This window comes from Lactuca saligna, chromosome 5 (genome assembly GCF_052625555.1).
Source record: "Lactuca saligna cultivar CGN05327 chromosome 5, ASM5262555v1, whole genome shotgun sequence".
In the NCBI taxonomy this organism is placed as follows: domain Eukaryota; kingdom Viridiplantae; phylum Streptophyta; class Magnoliopsida; order Asterales; family Asteraceae; genus Lactuca; species Lactuca saligna.
Window position 1 is genome coordinate 74,896,936 of NC_136421.1, and position 15,447 is coordinate 74,912,382.

Genomic DNA, 15,447 nt, shown 5'->3' on the forward strand with positions numbered 1-15,447 from the left:
GACATAAAGTGAGGATAACGGGAATGGGTAATCGGGTTATTGTTGGTTGGTGAAATAAAATATAATTATTTATTGTGGGTTGAAAACCCTATATGCTCACCAGGCTCCCAAGCCTGACCCACTCAGTTTTATTTGTATTACAGGAAGTGGCACAAGGGCATAAGATGGATGAATCATCAAGTGGTTTTGTTTACAAGTCTGTATATGTATATATTTATTGAATGACTTGTAATGTTATTGTTTATGCTTTATAGTCTGTATCGGAACATGACATCCCGAGTTTTGATTATATAATGAAAATGCATCTCTTGATGAAATGCTTTGATAAATAATATTTTATCATATTTTGTTTTTGGGAACAAATTCCGCAACTCTTTTAATTCAAAAGGATTTACTCTCAAATTATTTAAAAAAGCATAAATGAAATCGGTCTTTTCTGACCGTGATTTTAGGGATGTCACAGTTAATTACCTCTTGATCTAGATATTTGATGGATAATTTGCATGGATATCCTCCATGCAAATATTATGTGTAATCTCTAAAACTAATTCAACATTTTCCTTTTTTTTGAAAAAGCTGAGAATGAGGGGGAAGGAAAAGAGAAGGAAAGAGTTTTGGCTTTTTCTTGATTATGTTCGAAAATATGAGGCCCAAGTTGAAGATTTTCAGCCCGTTGGGCCCTTATGGGGTTTATAGCCCAATAGTTATGGAGAAACATGAGTTTATAGTCCATTAGGGCTCAAGAAACCATTTACTGCCCAATTAAGGCCCATGATGACAAAGTGAGACATTTTAGGCCCAATAAGGCCCATGAGAAGTCCTATGGTCCAAAATGTTATTATTTAATGAATATGGGTCTATTTAAGTCCCAATTAGGGTTCCTTACCCAAAAATAACCAAATTGAGAGTTTAATGGCCCATTAGGCCCAACAAGAGGATCTTGGTCCATTCTGAGTTTGAACTGGGATATTAGGGTTTCAAACCCATAGTTGGGTATATAAGATACATTGAATTAGGTTTTGAACTTCACTCGTGAGTTTTGATTAAAAAGGTTGATTTTGAATGAGCATAGTACATGACATCAACTTTGATTTCAAGTTATACAAGAGTTGATTTTTACTTGATGATAGAATTTCCTAGCCAAAAATGCTAGTTGTGACATCATCCCCCCGTTAGAGGGAATTTCATCCCGAAATTATTTTGAAAGATAGAACTATGAACGAGAGAATAGGTAAGGGTACTTTTGCTTCATCTGGTCTTCACATTCCCACGTGAATTCTAGTCCACACTTAGCGTTCCATCGAACCTTCAAAATGGTATGCGATTCTATTTCATATGCTTCACTTCTCTGTCCATTATCTCAATCAGTTCCTCAACGAACATGAGATTCCTGTTTATTTCGGTCTCCTCGAGAGGAGTGAAAACAGTTTCATCTGATAAGTACTTTTTCAGGTTTAAGATGTAGAACACGGTGTGTGCATTGTTGAGCTCCACAGGTAGCTGCAACTTATATGCCACCAGACGAATTTGGTTTAGAATCTCAAATGGTACGATGTATCGCCGATTTAGTTTTCCCCGTTTCCCAAAGCGGATCACCCCTTTCCAGGGAGAGACCTTTAATAGCACCTGATATGCAACTTAGAATTCTAGAGGCTTTCATCGTTTGTGATCATAACTCTTTTTTCGGTCTCGCGATGCTTGGAGTCGGGCATTCATTTGAATTATTTTTCTTGTCGTTTCTCAAGTGATCTCTGGTCCTGTAAGAGTGTTGCTTGGTGATTGCCCATTTGCTAGCTGGGTGTCACCCACTTCAGCCCAGCAGAGAGGTGATCTGCATTTGCAACCATACAAAGCCTCAAAAGGAGTAACCTTTATGCTCGTCTGATAGCTGTTGATGTATGAGAACTCAATTAAAGGCAAGTGAGGATCCCATGATTTTCCAAAATCAATCACATAGGCTAGGAGCATATCCTCAAGTGTCTGGATGGTTCGTTCTCTCTGGCCATCGGTTTGAGGGTGGTAAGCAGTGCTTATGTCTAGTTATGTTCCCATTGCCTTCAGGAGCGATGCCAAAACCGTGAAGTAAATATAGTATCCCAATCCGAGATAATAGATACAGGCACCCCATGAAGTCTCAATATCTCTTTCATATAGATTTGTGTTAATCTTTCCATCTTGTACGATTCTTTTATTGGCAGGAAATAAGCGGATTTGGTTAACCTATCAACAATCACCAGGATAGCATCCAGTATGTCTGCTATCTTAGGTAATTTGGTTATGAGGTCCATTGTAATCCTTTCCCATTTTCACTCGGGTATCACTGGCTATTGTAATAACCTTGAGGGCTTCTGATACTCCGCTATCACTTTGGCACAAGTGAGACACTTGCCCATGTAAGTGGTGATCTCGACCTTCATATTTAGACACCAATAATGTTGTTTGATGTCCAGGTACATTTTATCCGATCCTGGATGAAATGAATATTGTGTTTTATGAGCCTCGTTCATGACTATCACTGTGAATCCCCCAAATTTTGGGACCCAGATTCTATTCATGAAGTAGTAAGCTTTGTCATCTTTGGCTTCCAGGTTTTTATCCATCCCATGCAGCGTTTCATTTGCGGCATTCTATGGCTTCAATGCCTCTGGTTGGGCTCCCTTGATCTGTGAGGTTAGGTAGGAGTGGATGGTTATCAATAATGTCTTCACCCGATGACCTGCGTATTCTTTCCTGCTCAGGGCATCGGCTACCATGTTAGCCTTGCATGGGTGGTATTTAATCTCACATTCATAATCATTTAGCAGGGCGCCAAGCCGCCATGTCACCAAGTCTTTCTGGGAGCCCGAAGCCTGTTGAGATTACGGATTGGATCTCCGAAATGGAGATGGTATTTGAAAGTTGCGAATGTAGCAACAAACAGAAGACTATCTTTGCAGTTAGATAACTGAATACTAGAGTCCTGAGTTGGTGGAAGTTGTTGGCAGATACTATGCCACGAGGAGAAGCCTTGAAAATGTCATGAGAGGAGTTCTTGGAACAGTTAAGGGTGCAGTGTTGTTCATAGATAGATCTGATTGATCTGAACAATGAGTTCCAAAACTTGAAGAAGGGGAGGATGAGCATAGATGACTATGCTACTGCATTCACTGAGAAAATGAAGTTACTTCTGTACCCAGTTCCAACGGAACTCTCCAAGATTGAGAGGTTCGCTAATGGACTGCCTGCCGACTTTGGCCCGAAAGTCAACATGGCAACCACTCTGAAAACAGCTGTTCGATCAGCTAAGAATGTAGAGGCCCAGCAGAAGGAAAAGGGTATGGAAAGGATAGAGGTTGGTGAAAAGAGGAAATTCGATGGATCTTTAGGGTCCAACAAGGAAAACAAGTTCTCGAAGTCTAGTTCAAGAGGAGGAGGAGGTGAAGTGAAATGGTGCGAAAAATGTAAGAAGAAGCATCATGGAAAATGTGAGGTAGTGGCCACATGTTTTAAATGTGGAAAGCCAGTGCACTATGCCTATGAATGCACCCTCGCTAAGAAAGTTTGCTATGGTTGGGGTGAGGAGGGACACATGTCGAGGGACTGCCCGAAAAAGAAGGAAGCAGCAAGACCCAATATTCCGCCAAAGCCAAAGGCGAGAGCATTCCAGTTGCCACTGGAAGTTGCTAAAGGTGAAGCTGATGTCGCTTCAGGTACCATTCAGGTAAACAAATTGCCTGCCCAAATTTTAGTTAATTCTAGAGTCAACTACTCCTTTATTTCACATGAATTTGGTAAGAAACTAGCTTTGCCTGTTAATAGACTAGATAATGCCTTATTAGTCGACGTTACTAGTGGCAAGTTTGTACCTGTTAGCCATCGTATGAAAAACATCTTAATTGACTTGAATGGGAATAAATTCCACGAGGAATTATTGCCTATTGATCTAAACGGTTTCAATATCGTGCATGGAATGGATTGGCTTAGCGCCAATGACGCCGAGATATTGTGCAAGAAGAAGATAGTCAAAGTAAACCCACCTGGGAAAGAGTCGTTTATGGTCTATGGAGATAAACGTAGAGAAAATTCTGGAATCATTTCATTGATGAAATCTAGAAAGTGTTTGGCCAAAGGATGTACATCGTATCTAGCATTCGTGATCAATGCTAAGAAGGAGAAAAAGGAGATGCAGAGCATTCCTGTCGTATGTGATTATCCGGAAGTATTTCCCGAAGATCTTCCCCAATTACCGCCTGATAGATAAGTGGAGTTTAGAATAGACTTGTTACCAGGGACGACGCCAATAGCAAAAGCACCTTATCGATTAGCACCGACGGAGATGAAGGAACTGATGATGCAACTTCAGGAGTTATTGGACAAAGGTTTCATTAGACCTAGTTCATCACCTTGGGGAGCTCCGGTGTTATTCGTGAAGAAGAAATATGGAATTATGAGAATGTGCATCGATTACAGAGAGTTGAACAAGGAAACAATAAAGAATACATATCCATTGCCAAGGATTGATGACCTGTTCGATAAACTACAAGGTTCGAGCTATTTCTCGAAGATCGATCTTAGGTCAGGAAATCATCAGCTGAAAGTAAGAGGACGGGATATAAAGAAGACTGCATTCAGAACACGATATGGACACTATGAGTTTTTGGTTATGTCGTTTGGACTAACCAATGCTCCAACAGCATTCATGGATTTAATGAACAGGGTTTGTAATCTATTCCTAGATAAATCTATGATAGTGTTCATAGATGATATTTTGATTTACTCGAAAAGGGCAGAGGAGCATGGCAGACACTTGCGAGAAGTGTTGGAAGTGTTGAAGAAGGAGAAGTTGTATGCAAAGTTCTCCAAATGTGATTTTTGGATTCGAGAAGTCCAATTCTTGGGTCACGTGGTCAACCAAGAAGGGATAATGGTTGATCTAGCAAAGATCGAAGCTGTGATGAAGTGGGAACAACCGAAAAGTACCACGGAGATCCGAAGCTTTTTGGGATTAGATGGATATTACCGAAGGTTTATCCAAGGTTTTTCTTCGATCACTACTCCATTAACAGCTTTGATCCACAAAGGAGCTACTTATGCTTGGAATGATAAGCATAAAGAAGCAGTTGAGAAGCTAAAGAAGAAACTATTTGAGGCACCGATACTTTCTCTACCCGATGGAGTTGAAAAATTCGCTGTTTATAGCGATGCATCTGGGGTTGGATTGGGTTGTGTTTTGACCCAAAGAGAAAAGGTGATCGCATATGAGTCTCGACAATTGAAAGAGAATTAAAAGAACTACCCGACTCATGATTTGGAGTTGGCAGCGGTAGTTTTCGCTCTGAAAATATGGAGGCATTACCTCTATGGAACGAAGTACAAACTTTTCACTGATCATAAGAGTCCAATATCTCCTTAATCAGAAAGAGTTAAATATGAGGCAACGATGCTAGCTAGAATTACTTAAGGACTACGATTGTAAGATACTTTACCACCTCGGTAAAGCAAATGTTGTTGCTGATGCAATCAGTCGGAAGGTCAATCTTGAAAGAAAAAGGCCAAGAGCATTGAGAATATAGAAGTTGTCTTGACAATTGTGGAGAGTATAAAGAAAGCTCAAGTGGAAACTTCTGAGAAGAATGACCGAAAGGAAGAACGTTTGGGAAAAATGTTGGTGTTCAGTATAAACAATCATGGACTGAAGGAGTTCCAAGATTGGATTTGGATACCTAAGACAGCAGGAGTCATAGATCTTCTGGTGAAAGAAGCTCACAAGACCATGTACTCGATTCATTCCGGTAGCACTAAAATGTATAGGGACCTGAAACCCTACTACTGGTGGCCGACGATGAAGCTTGATGTTGCAAAGTATGTGGTTGAGTGTGTGACTTGTGCTAGAGTCAAGACACAACATCAGAAACCGTATGGGAGTTTAGAACCTTTTCCTATGCCAATGGGTAAGCAGGAAGACATTTCAATGGATTTTGTCACTAAACTGCCCAGAACAAAAAGTGGTCACGACATGATTTGGGTGGTCGTTGATCGATTCACTAAGAGTGCGCATTTCATAGCAGCCAAGGAGAAATGATCTATGGAAAAGCTTGCAAATTCTTATGTGAAGGAAATTGTGAGGCTTCATGGTTTTCCATTAACGATTGTGTCAGATCGTGACAGCCATTTCACCTTGAGGTTTTAGAAGAGTCTACAAGAGGAATTGGGTACCAAGTTGTGTTTGAGTACAGCTTACCATCCACAGACTGATGGTCAGAGCGAACGGATGATACATACACTTGAAGATATGATGAGAGCATGTACCCTGAAATTCCAAGGTAATTGGGATGAACATTTACCTTTGGTAGAATTTTCATACAATAATAGTTTACAATCGAGCATAACGATGGCACCCTATCAAGTTTTGTACGGACAGAAGTGTCGTATGCCGTCTTGTTGGCTTGAGGCTGGGGAAAATCAGTTTATGGGACCCGAGATGGTTCATCAAACTGATGAAAACTTGAAAATAATTAGGGAAAGAATATCAGCAGCTCAGGATTGTCAAAAGAGCTATGCTGACAACAACCGAAGACCGATGACTTTTGAAGTTGGAGATTCGGTTTTGCTTAAAGTCTCGTCGTGGAAGGGACTTATAAGATTTGGAAAAAGGGGAAAGTTGAGTCCAAGATTTATTGGACCATTTAAAGTTCTTCATAGGATTGGGAACCAAGCTTACAAGCTCGAACTACCAGAAGAAGTGCATGGAATTCATAACACTTTCTATATGTGTTATTTGAGGAAGTTCACGGGAGAAGCTCCCGACATGATTCCACTTTCAGAGTTGAGAATCGATGAGAACAAAAGGTTGATTGAAGAACCAGAGGCAATCGTTGACCAAATGTCTAAGAAGTTGCGACACAAGATGGTCAAGTTAGTGCTTGTCCGATGGAAATACACGAATGGGCCAAATCTTGTGTTTCTGGGCTACCCGCATTTGTTTGTTGATGTGTGATTTCGGGGATGGAATTATTCTAAGGTAGAGAGAATTGTAATGCTTGTGTTTCTGGGCTTGTCATTAATGTTGATATAATAGTCTAGGTTAACCTTGGTAACCGGTTTTGAAATAATAAAGATGTATTATTTGAGTATTATGTGTTTTGTGCTTAGTTGTGTGATTTAAATGAATTAAGGATAAAAATAAGCGTCAAAATTAAATGTTAGATAAGCTCGATATCTATGAGTAATGTTATAGTAGTTGAAATGAGGTTTCCGAATATATAAAGAATGCCGAAATCCGAGTTATAACGAAGAAGTTATGACCTGTTGAAGTTTCGCGACAGAACCAGCAACGTTGAACGATGTAAAAAGTGAAATTTAGGTTAGAGCGATATTTAGCCTTAGTCATCCAAATGAAAGTCGTAGAGTTCGTTAAACCGAGAGCGTGCATAAAAAGAACGCCCAAATCTGACTTTGTATGAGGAAGTTATGATTTTTCTAAGTTTCGACTTTGCAGTATGCAGCCTGAATACTCGATTTAAGACCGATCGGTTTTTAGCCAAAACAATCTAAACGAGAATCAAAGATCTCGATAAATGTAGTGAAACAATAAAAAGATAGGCGAAAACGGACGTCGGATGAAGAAGTTATGAATTTATAACGGAGTTTTCCTGTCCCGGCCTACTAAAAATAAATAATAAAAATAAATCAAAATTAGCCGACGGAGTCTAAATGAAAGTTGTACAGCGTTGTCTCGCCTATGCGGGGATATAAAGAACGTCGAAAACGAAGTTTGTATGAGGGAGATATGAATTTTTTAAGTTTATTAAATAAATAAAATATTAAATTTAAATATAAATTTCGAATATTATCGAAAGTGGGGGGGAGTCAACGATCGTATTCAGGTTACGCCCAGCGTACCTAGATTTACGCGCATCGTAAATCGAGGATCCAGACCCCATAAAAGGGAGTCGAGTGCAGCCAATTCATTTGCTCATTTTCTCTTCTCTCTCTCTCTCTCCTGTTTTGCATCGATTTACGTGTAAGAAATATCCCGATGCCCCGGTATCAACCCCGAGCCACGAAGCAAGTCTGGAAGCCCCAAAGATCCCGAGAAGTGTGATTCCCGAGCCGAAGCTCTGCCCGCGAGGAACCCGGTTTTTGTGAAGGTCTTCCAGATCTACCGAAGAATACTACTTCTACAAGTCGTAGTGTTGTCCGATCATCTTCTGATCAAGTAAGTGGGTAGTTACTTTCTTCTAACGCATAATTATGAAGTTTTTATATAAAATACATGTTATGTGCATATTTTGTTGTTATATGTGTGAATTTATATTCACTTTCTTCTATCTCAAAAATCTGATTTATTCTCTATGAAATACGTGTTATGTGTGTGTGCCTCATCTGTTATGTGGAATATGTATTGATTGAACATGTTATACAGGTTTTAAACTATGTATAAAAATATATATTTTTATCTACTAATATGTTCCGTAGAACATGGGTATATAGTTGATGTGTGATAAATAGATGAGAGGCCTCGATGTTGTTGATGTTGACCTAGTCATCTAGCGGAGTATAGATGACGACCACAGACTCTTTCTAGACAGTCCAGTGGAACGCTAGCAGGTTCATAACATGTAGGTGTTGTGAATGATGTGTTCACCGGTGTACTCTATCCCCCTCATGGTTGCCTTTAGGATATCTATTGTTGAGAAAACCCCTTAGCAATAATGTCCGTCCCGATGAAAATCCTAGATTAGGCCCCTTAAGATAGATGTTGTTTTAGGGACATAAAGTAAGGATAACGGGAATGGGTAATCGGGTTACTGTTGGTTGGTGAAATTAAATATAATTGTTTATTCTGGGTTGAAAACCCTATATGCTCACTAGGCTCCCAAGCCTGACTCACTCAGTTTTATTTGTATTACAGGAGTGGCGCAAGGGCATAAGTTGGATGAATCATCAAGTTGTTTTGTTTACAAGTCTGTATATGTATATATTTGTTGAATGACTTGTAATGTTATCGTTTATGCTTTATGGTCTGTATCGAAACATGACATTCCGAGTTCTGATTATATACTGAAAATGCATCTCTTGATGAAATGCTTTGATAAATATTATTTTATCATATTTTGTTTTTGGGAACAAATTTCGCAACTCTTTTAATTCAAAAGGATTTACTCTCAAATTATTTTAAAAAGCATAAATGAGATCGGTCTTTTCTCACCGTGATTTTGGGGATGTCACAGTTAATTACCTCTTGATCTAGATATTTGATGGATAATTTGCATGGATATCCTCCATGCAAATATTATGTGTAATCTCTAAAACTAATTCAACATTTTCCTTTTTTTTGAAAAAGCTGAGAATGAGGGGGAAGGAAAAGATAAGGAAAGAGTTTTGACTTTTTCTTGATTATGTTCGAAAATATGAGGCCCAAGTTGAAGATTTTCAGCTCGTTGGGCCCTTATGGGGTTTATAGCCCAATAGTTATGGAGAAACATGAGTTTATAGTCCATTAGGGCTCAAGAAACCATTTACTGCCCAATTAAGGCCCATGATGACAAGGTGAGACATTTTAGGCCCAATAAGGCCCATGAGAAGTCCTATGGTCCAAAATGTTATCATTTAACAAATATGAGTACATGGTCCAATTAGGGTTCCTTACCCAAAAATAACCAAATTGAGAGTTTAATGGCCCATTAGGCCTAACAAGAGGATCTTGGTCCATTCTGAGTTTGAACTGGGATATTAGGGTTTCACACCCATAGTTGGGTATATGAGATGCATTGAATTAGGTTTTGAACTTCACTTGTGAGTTTTGATTAAAATGTTTGATTTTGAATGAGCATAGTACATGACATCAACTTTAATTTCAAGTTATACAAGAGTTGATTTTTACTTGAAGATAGAATTTCCTAGCCAAAAATGCTAGTTGTGACATCATCCCACTGTTAGAGGGAATTTCGTCCAGAAATTATTTTCAAAGATAGAACTATGAATGAGAGAATAGGTAAGGGTACTTCTGCTTCATTTGGTCTTCACATTCCCACGTGAATTCTAGTCCACACTTAGCATTCCATCGAACCTTCACAATCGGTATGCAATTCTATATCATATGCTTCACTTCTCTGTCCATTATCTCACATTCATAATCATTTAGTAGGGCGCAAAGCCGCCAAGTCTTTCTGGGAGCCCGAAGCCTGTTGAGATTATGGATTGGATCTCCGAAATGGAGATGGTATTTGAAAGTTGCGACTGTAGCAAAAAACAGAATACTGTCTTTCCTATTAGACAACTGAAGACTGGAGTCTTGAGTTGGTGGAAGTTGTTGGCAAATACTATGCCACGAGGAGAAGCCCTGAAAATGCCATGAGAGGAGTTTTTGGAACAGTTAAAGGTGCAGTATTGTTCAGAGATAGATCTGATTGATCTGAACAATGAGCTCCAAAACTTGAAGAAGGGGAGGATGAGCATAGATGACTATGCTACTGCATTCACTAAGAAAAATGAAGTTATTTCCGTACCCAGTGCAAACGGAACTCTCCAAGATTAAGAGGTTCGCTAATGGACTGCCTGCCGACTTTGGCCTGACAGTCAAGACGGCAACCACTCTGAAAACAGCTGTTTGAGCAGCTAAGAATGTGGAGGCCCAGTAGAAGGAAAAGGGTCTGGAAAGGATAGAGGTTGGTGAAAAGAGGAAATTCGATGGATCTTTAGGGTCCAACAAATTGCATGCCCAAATTTTATTTGATTCTGGAGCCAACTACTCCTTTATTTATCATGAATTTTGTAAGAAACTAGCTTTTCCTGTTTATAGACTACATAATGCCTTATTAGTCGAAGTTGCTTGAGGCAAGTTTGTACCTGTTAGCCATCGTATGAAAAACGTCTTAATTGTCTTGAATGGGAATAGATTCCACGAGGAATTATTGCCTATTGAACTAAACGGTTTTCGACATCGTGCTAGGAATCGATTGGCTTAGCGCCAATGACGCCGAGATATTGTGCAAGAAGAAGATAGTCAAAGTAAACCCACCTGGGAAAGAGTCGTTTATGGTGTATGGAGATAAACGTAGAGTAAATTCTAGAATCATTTCATTGATGAAAGCTAGAAAGTGTTTGGCCAAAGGATGTACATCGTATCCAGCATTCATGATCGATGCTAAGAAGGAGAAAAAGGCGATGAAGAGCATTCCTGTCGTATGTGATTATCCGAAAGTATTTCCCAAAGATCATCCTGGATTACCGCCTGATAGAAAAGTGGAGTTTAGAATAGACTTGTTACCAGGGACGATGCCAATAGCAAAAGCACCGTATCGATTAGCACCGACGAAGATGAAGGAGTTGATGATGCAACTTTAGGAGTTATTGGGCAAAGGTTTCATAAGACCTAGTTCATCACCCTGGGGAGCTCTGGTGTTATTCATGAAGAAGAAAGATGGAAGTGTGAGAATGTGCATCTATTACAGAGAGCTGAACAAGGAAACAATAAAGAATAGGTATCCATTGTCGAGGATTGATGAGTAGTTCGATCAACTACAAGGTTCGAGCTATTTCTTGAAGATCGATCTTAGGTCAGGATATCATCAGCTGAAAGTAAGAGAACAAGATATAGAGAAGACTGCATTTAGAACACGATATGGACACTATGAGTTTTTAGTTATGTCGTTTGGACTAACCAATGCTCCAGCAGCATTCATGGATTTAATTGTACCAACCCGAAGTTTTCCATTGTCGAAAACCCATTCTACTCGTAAAAATTAGCCGTTTGTCAATTCGTTCCGTTTTCGTTTTGGGTTAAACTATTTAAAAATTATGTGCTTATTATAATCTAATGAGTGTCCAAACCCATTTGGAACTCATGAAATTAGCCCAAAAATGTTTATTTCAAAAAGTTTGAAACGTCCCCGCCGGCTTATGGAAACTTAATTGGGTGCAACCTAAAGCCCCGTTTAATGTCGGTATCGGGTAGAATTCCACCATGTCCAAGTGTTAGGACCTATTTAAACGTGTTTAAACATTCATTTGAAGCTTTTGCTTCCTCTCTCTCTACTCTCTCTCTCTAACCTCTCTCCCAAATCCAAGTTTAAGGGTCCAAATCATCAATTTAAGGCTCCAAATCTTTGAGTTACCTTCCCTAACTTGTTATGCAACTTCTCTAGCCTTCAAATTCAAGATTAAACCATGAATTAGGACCATTATCATGAGTTTACGGCCCTAGAACAGTCCTAGGCCGTAAACTTATCTAAATGGGGTTTTTGGAGCAACAAAACCCTTCCAAACCACAGTTGGACCTTAGATATGGCTAGATGACTTTATGGAATGGACCTAGAATGCCTTAAACCATAATTTAGAGCCTTGTTCATGTGTTTATGGCCCTAGAATAGTGCTAGGCCGTAAACACATATAAATGGGGTTTTTATGCCATTAAACACTTCCAAAACACCAATAAGGCTTAGATACGACTTGTAGAATTATGGTTTTGGCCTTGGAACACCTTGAACATAAATTTTGAGGGGTAAATGGGATTTTATGTCCAAGGCACATGCTTGGGCCGTAAACTCAATGTTCTTGGGGAGTAAACTCCTCTAAAGGTGTTAAAATGCCACTTTAACACACCTAAAGCCTTGGAATAAATTCTAGAAGTGTTTACAAACAAGTATTGGACCTTAAAACATATTAAATCACACATCAAGGGAGTTCATGGCCATGAGGGGGGTTCATGGGTAGTAAACACCAAAAGCCTTGCCAAAAGTCCTTCAAAAATCCACAAAAGGCTAAGAAAAATCATTAGAATCACATGTGATTGATTAAGGACCTAAAACATTAAGGATTCTATGTATGGGGGAGTTTACGGCCGTAAACTCCATGTTTACAGCCGTAAACTCCAATAAATGGTCCCTATGTGAAGTTAATCCATTCCAAGGACTTAGATTTAATCCTAGCAAATTTTCCCTAGTCATATGAATCCATTTAACAACCAAAAACACCCCACCATGAGTTTACGGCCGTAAACTCATGGGGAATGGGTGTTATGGGCCGAAAACTCTTGTATGAGTTTACTCTTGGGGAGTAAACTCAAATTCCAAGTCCCTAGTGCCATTACATGTCCGTAGATGTCACCAGGGTCCCTCCAAACGCTTGCAATGGGGTGTTTCCGCAACTAAAAGTATTTGTCCCTAACAATTACGTAATCTAAGTCCTACTTAGATACAAATGTGTATCTTTTCATTATACATACGAATCTCGTATGTTTGCAAGCCCCGAACCAACGTTTAGCATCCGAAATCTTCACATTTCTCGTCCGGTGAGTTCATACCCCTACCCTTTTTCAATGGTTTTTCAATGTTTCCAGGGGGGAATACAAGCAAACTACAAATGTTTTCAATACATAATGTTGATGTATTTCAAATAATATCTAGCAAACTATAAATACCTTTACCCCTTATGTATTATGCTGAGCGTAAAGGATGATTTATCAACTACAACTATATGAATTTCAATTAAGGAAATAACCAAACTAATCAAATTATAATGGGAATAATTTGGGGTTCATTAGTTCTTGTTTCATCACGTACCGATATGTATACAAAGTAATTAGATAAACTATATTCGGTTCAGTTTATCTCCGTTTCATTTTGAGTGTATTGCCAGATGATTTCATTGTATATAGCTGTATTCACTGTATTATGTTTCATAATATTTTGTGTGTTTGATATCATATGAGAACCCTGCAAATAGTTTAGTACTAGCTTGTGAGTTCGTCACTACCCTTTATGGATGATCAGTAAATCCTCCCCAGAAGTGTAACCACAGTCTCCTGGAGGGAGAGCGAATAATTTGTGAATAGATCTATTCGGGACTGACAATCCCACACCTTTACTGCTAGCTACAGTTAGGCGGGCACGCCTGGGGTGATAAATTTCTGGATATCATTCGACGTCTAACAAACATCAAGGAGGTCTCGTTGTCGTATCAACATGGTTACCCGACTCACAATACGTATTAATATAAGTTTATTCACAATATTGCTTTGGATTTTGGTTTAGACTTTGTTTCAATTCCATATCTACTTTTTGTCTATAGTTTCCATATCTAGTACGGGATGGTAGTCCCATGGTTTTCAGTCTATTGATCTTATATCTAATGTGAGATGGTAGTCCCAGGGTCTTTAACTTATATCTAGTATGGGATAATAATCCCATGATTTCAACCTATATCTTGTACGGGATGGTAGTCCTATGGTTTTGAAACTATATCTAATACGGGATGATAATCCCATGGTTTTGAACCTATATCTAGTACGGGACGGTAGTCCTATGGTTTCCAATCTATATTTCCATGAATATTAAACTATACTGTATCTAATACGGGATGGTAGTCCCAGGGTTTTCAATCCATGTTTCCATGAATATCAAACTATATCGTATCTAGTACGGGACAGTAGTCCCATGGTTTTCAATTTATATTTTCATGTATATCAAACTGTCTTGTACTTAGTACGGGATGTAAGTCCCATGGTTTTCAAACTATTCTCTATCTATAGATCGCACATTTCAAACTAATTCGTATCTAGTTCGGGATAGTAATCCCATGATCCTCAATATATATAGTTTTATGTATTAAACTATACTCTATAATATTCAACCGGTCTTACATTTAGAAAAATATGGGATTTTCCTGGGGTAAAATACAACACATAAACGAATTGGTAACAAGTGATAACTAAAACAAATTTACATAAGAAAATATGGGATTTTCTTGGATAACAACCTCTTCGGTAAACCAACTTTACATAAGAAAATATAGGATTTTCTTGGATAACAACCTCTTTGGTAAACCAACTTTACATAAGAAAATATGGGATTTTCTTGGATTACAACCTCTTTGGTAAACCAACTTTACATAAGAAAATATGGGATTTTCTTGGATAATAACCTCTTTGGTAAACCAACTTTACATTAGCAAATATGGGATTTTCTTGGATAACAACCTCTTTGATAAACTAAAGGAAACTAGTACATTTTCAGAAAAAAAACATCTTATGAACTCACCAGCTTTATGCTGATTTTTAAACCGCTTGTATTCTCAGGTCAGTGATAGACAGGTACCCAACAATCCTTTTTGGAGAAGACGGAGCATACTGAAGACCTCGTCTTTACTTTTGTTAATATGATGCATATGTATATCACTTGTACAACTTTACTTTTAAAACAAATGTAAATTCTATATGTAATGTAATGGTTGTTTACTTTACTTAGTATGTGCATTGGATTTGATACTTAATGTGGAGTCCGCCCCGGAAATGTTTCCGTCTTCGGTTTTCAGGGTGTGATAGATTGGTATCAGAGCCCTTGTTTATAGTGAATGAAGTATACCAAACCTTACATGGTATAAAACTATAAACACTAAAGGGCCTAAGTGCTCTAAATTAAAAGTATCTTCAAACTACAAGTATTTTCAAAAGTATACAAGTATGCC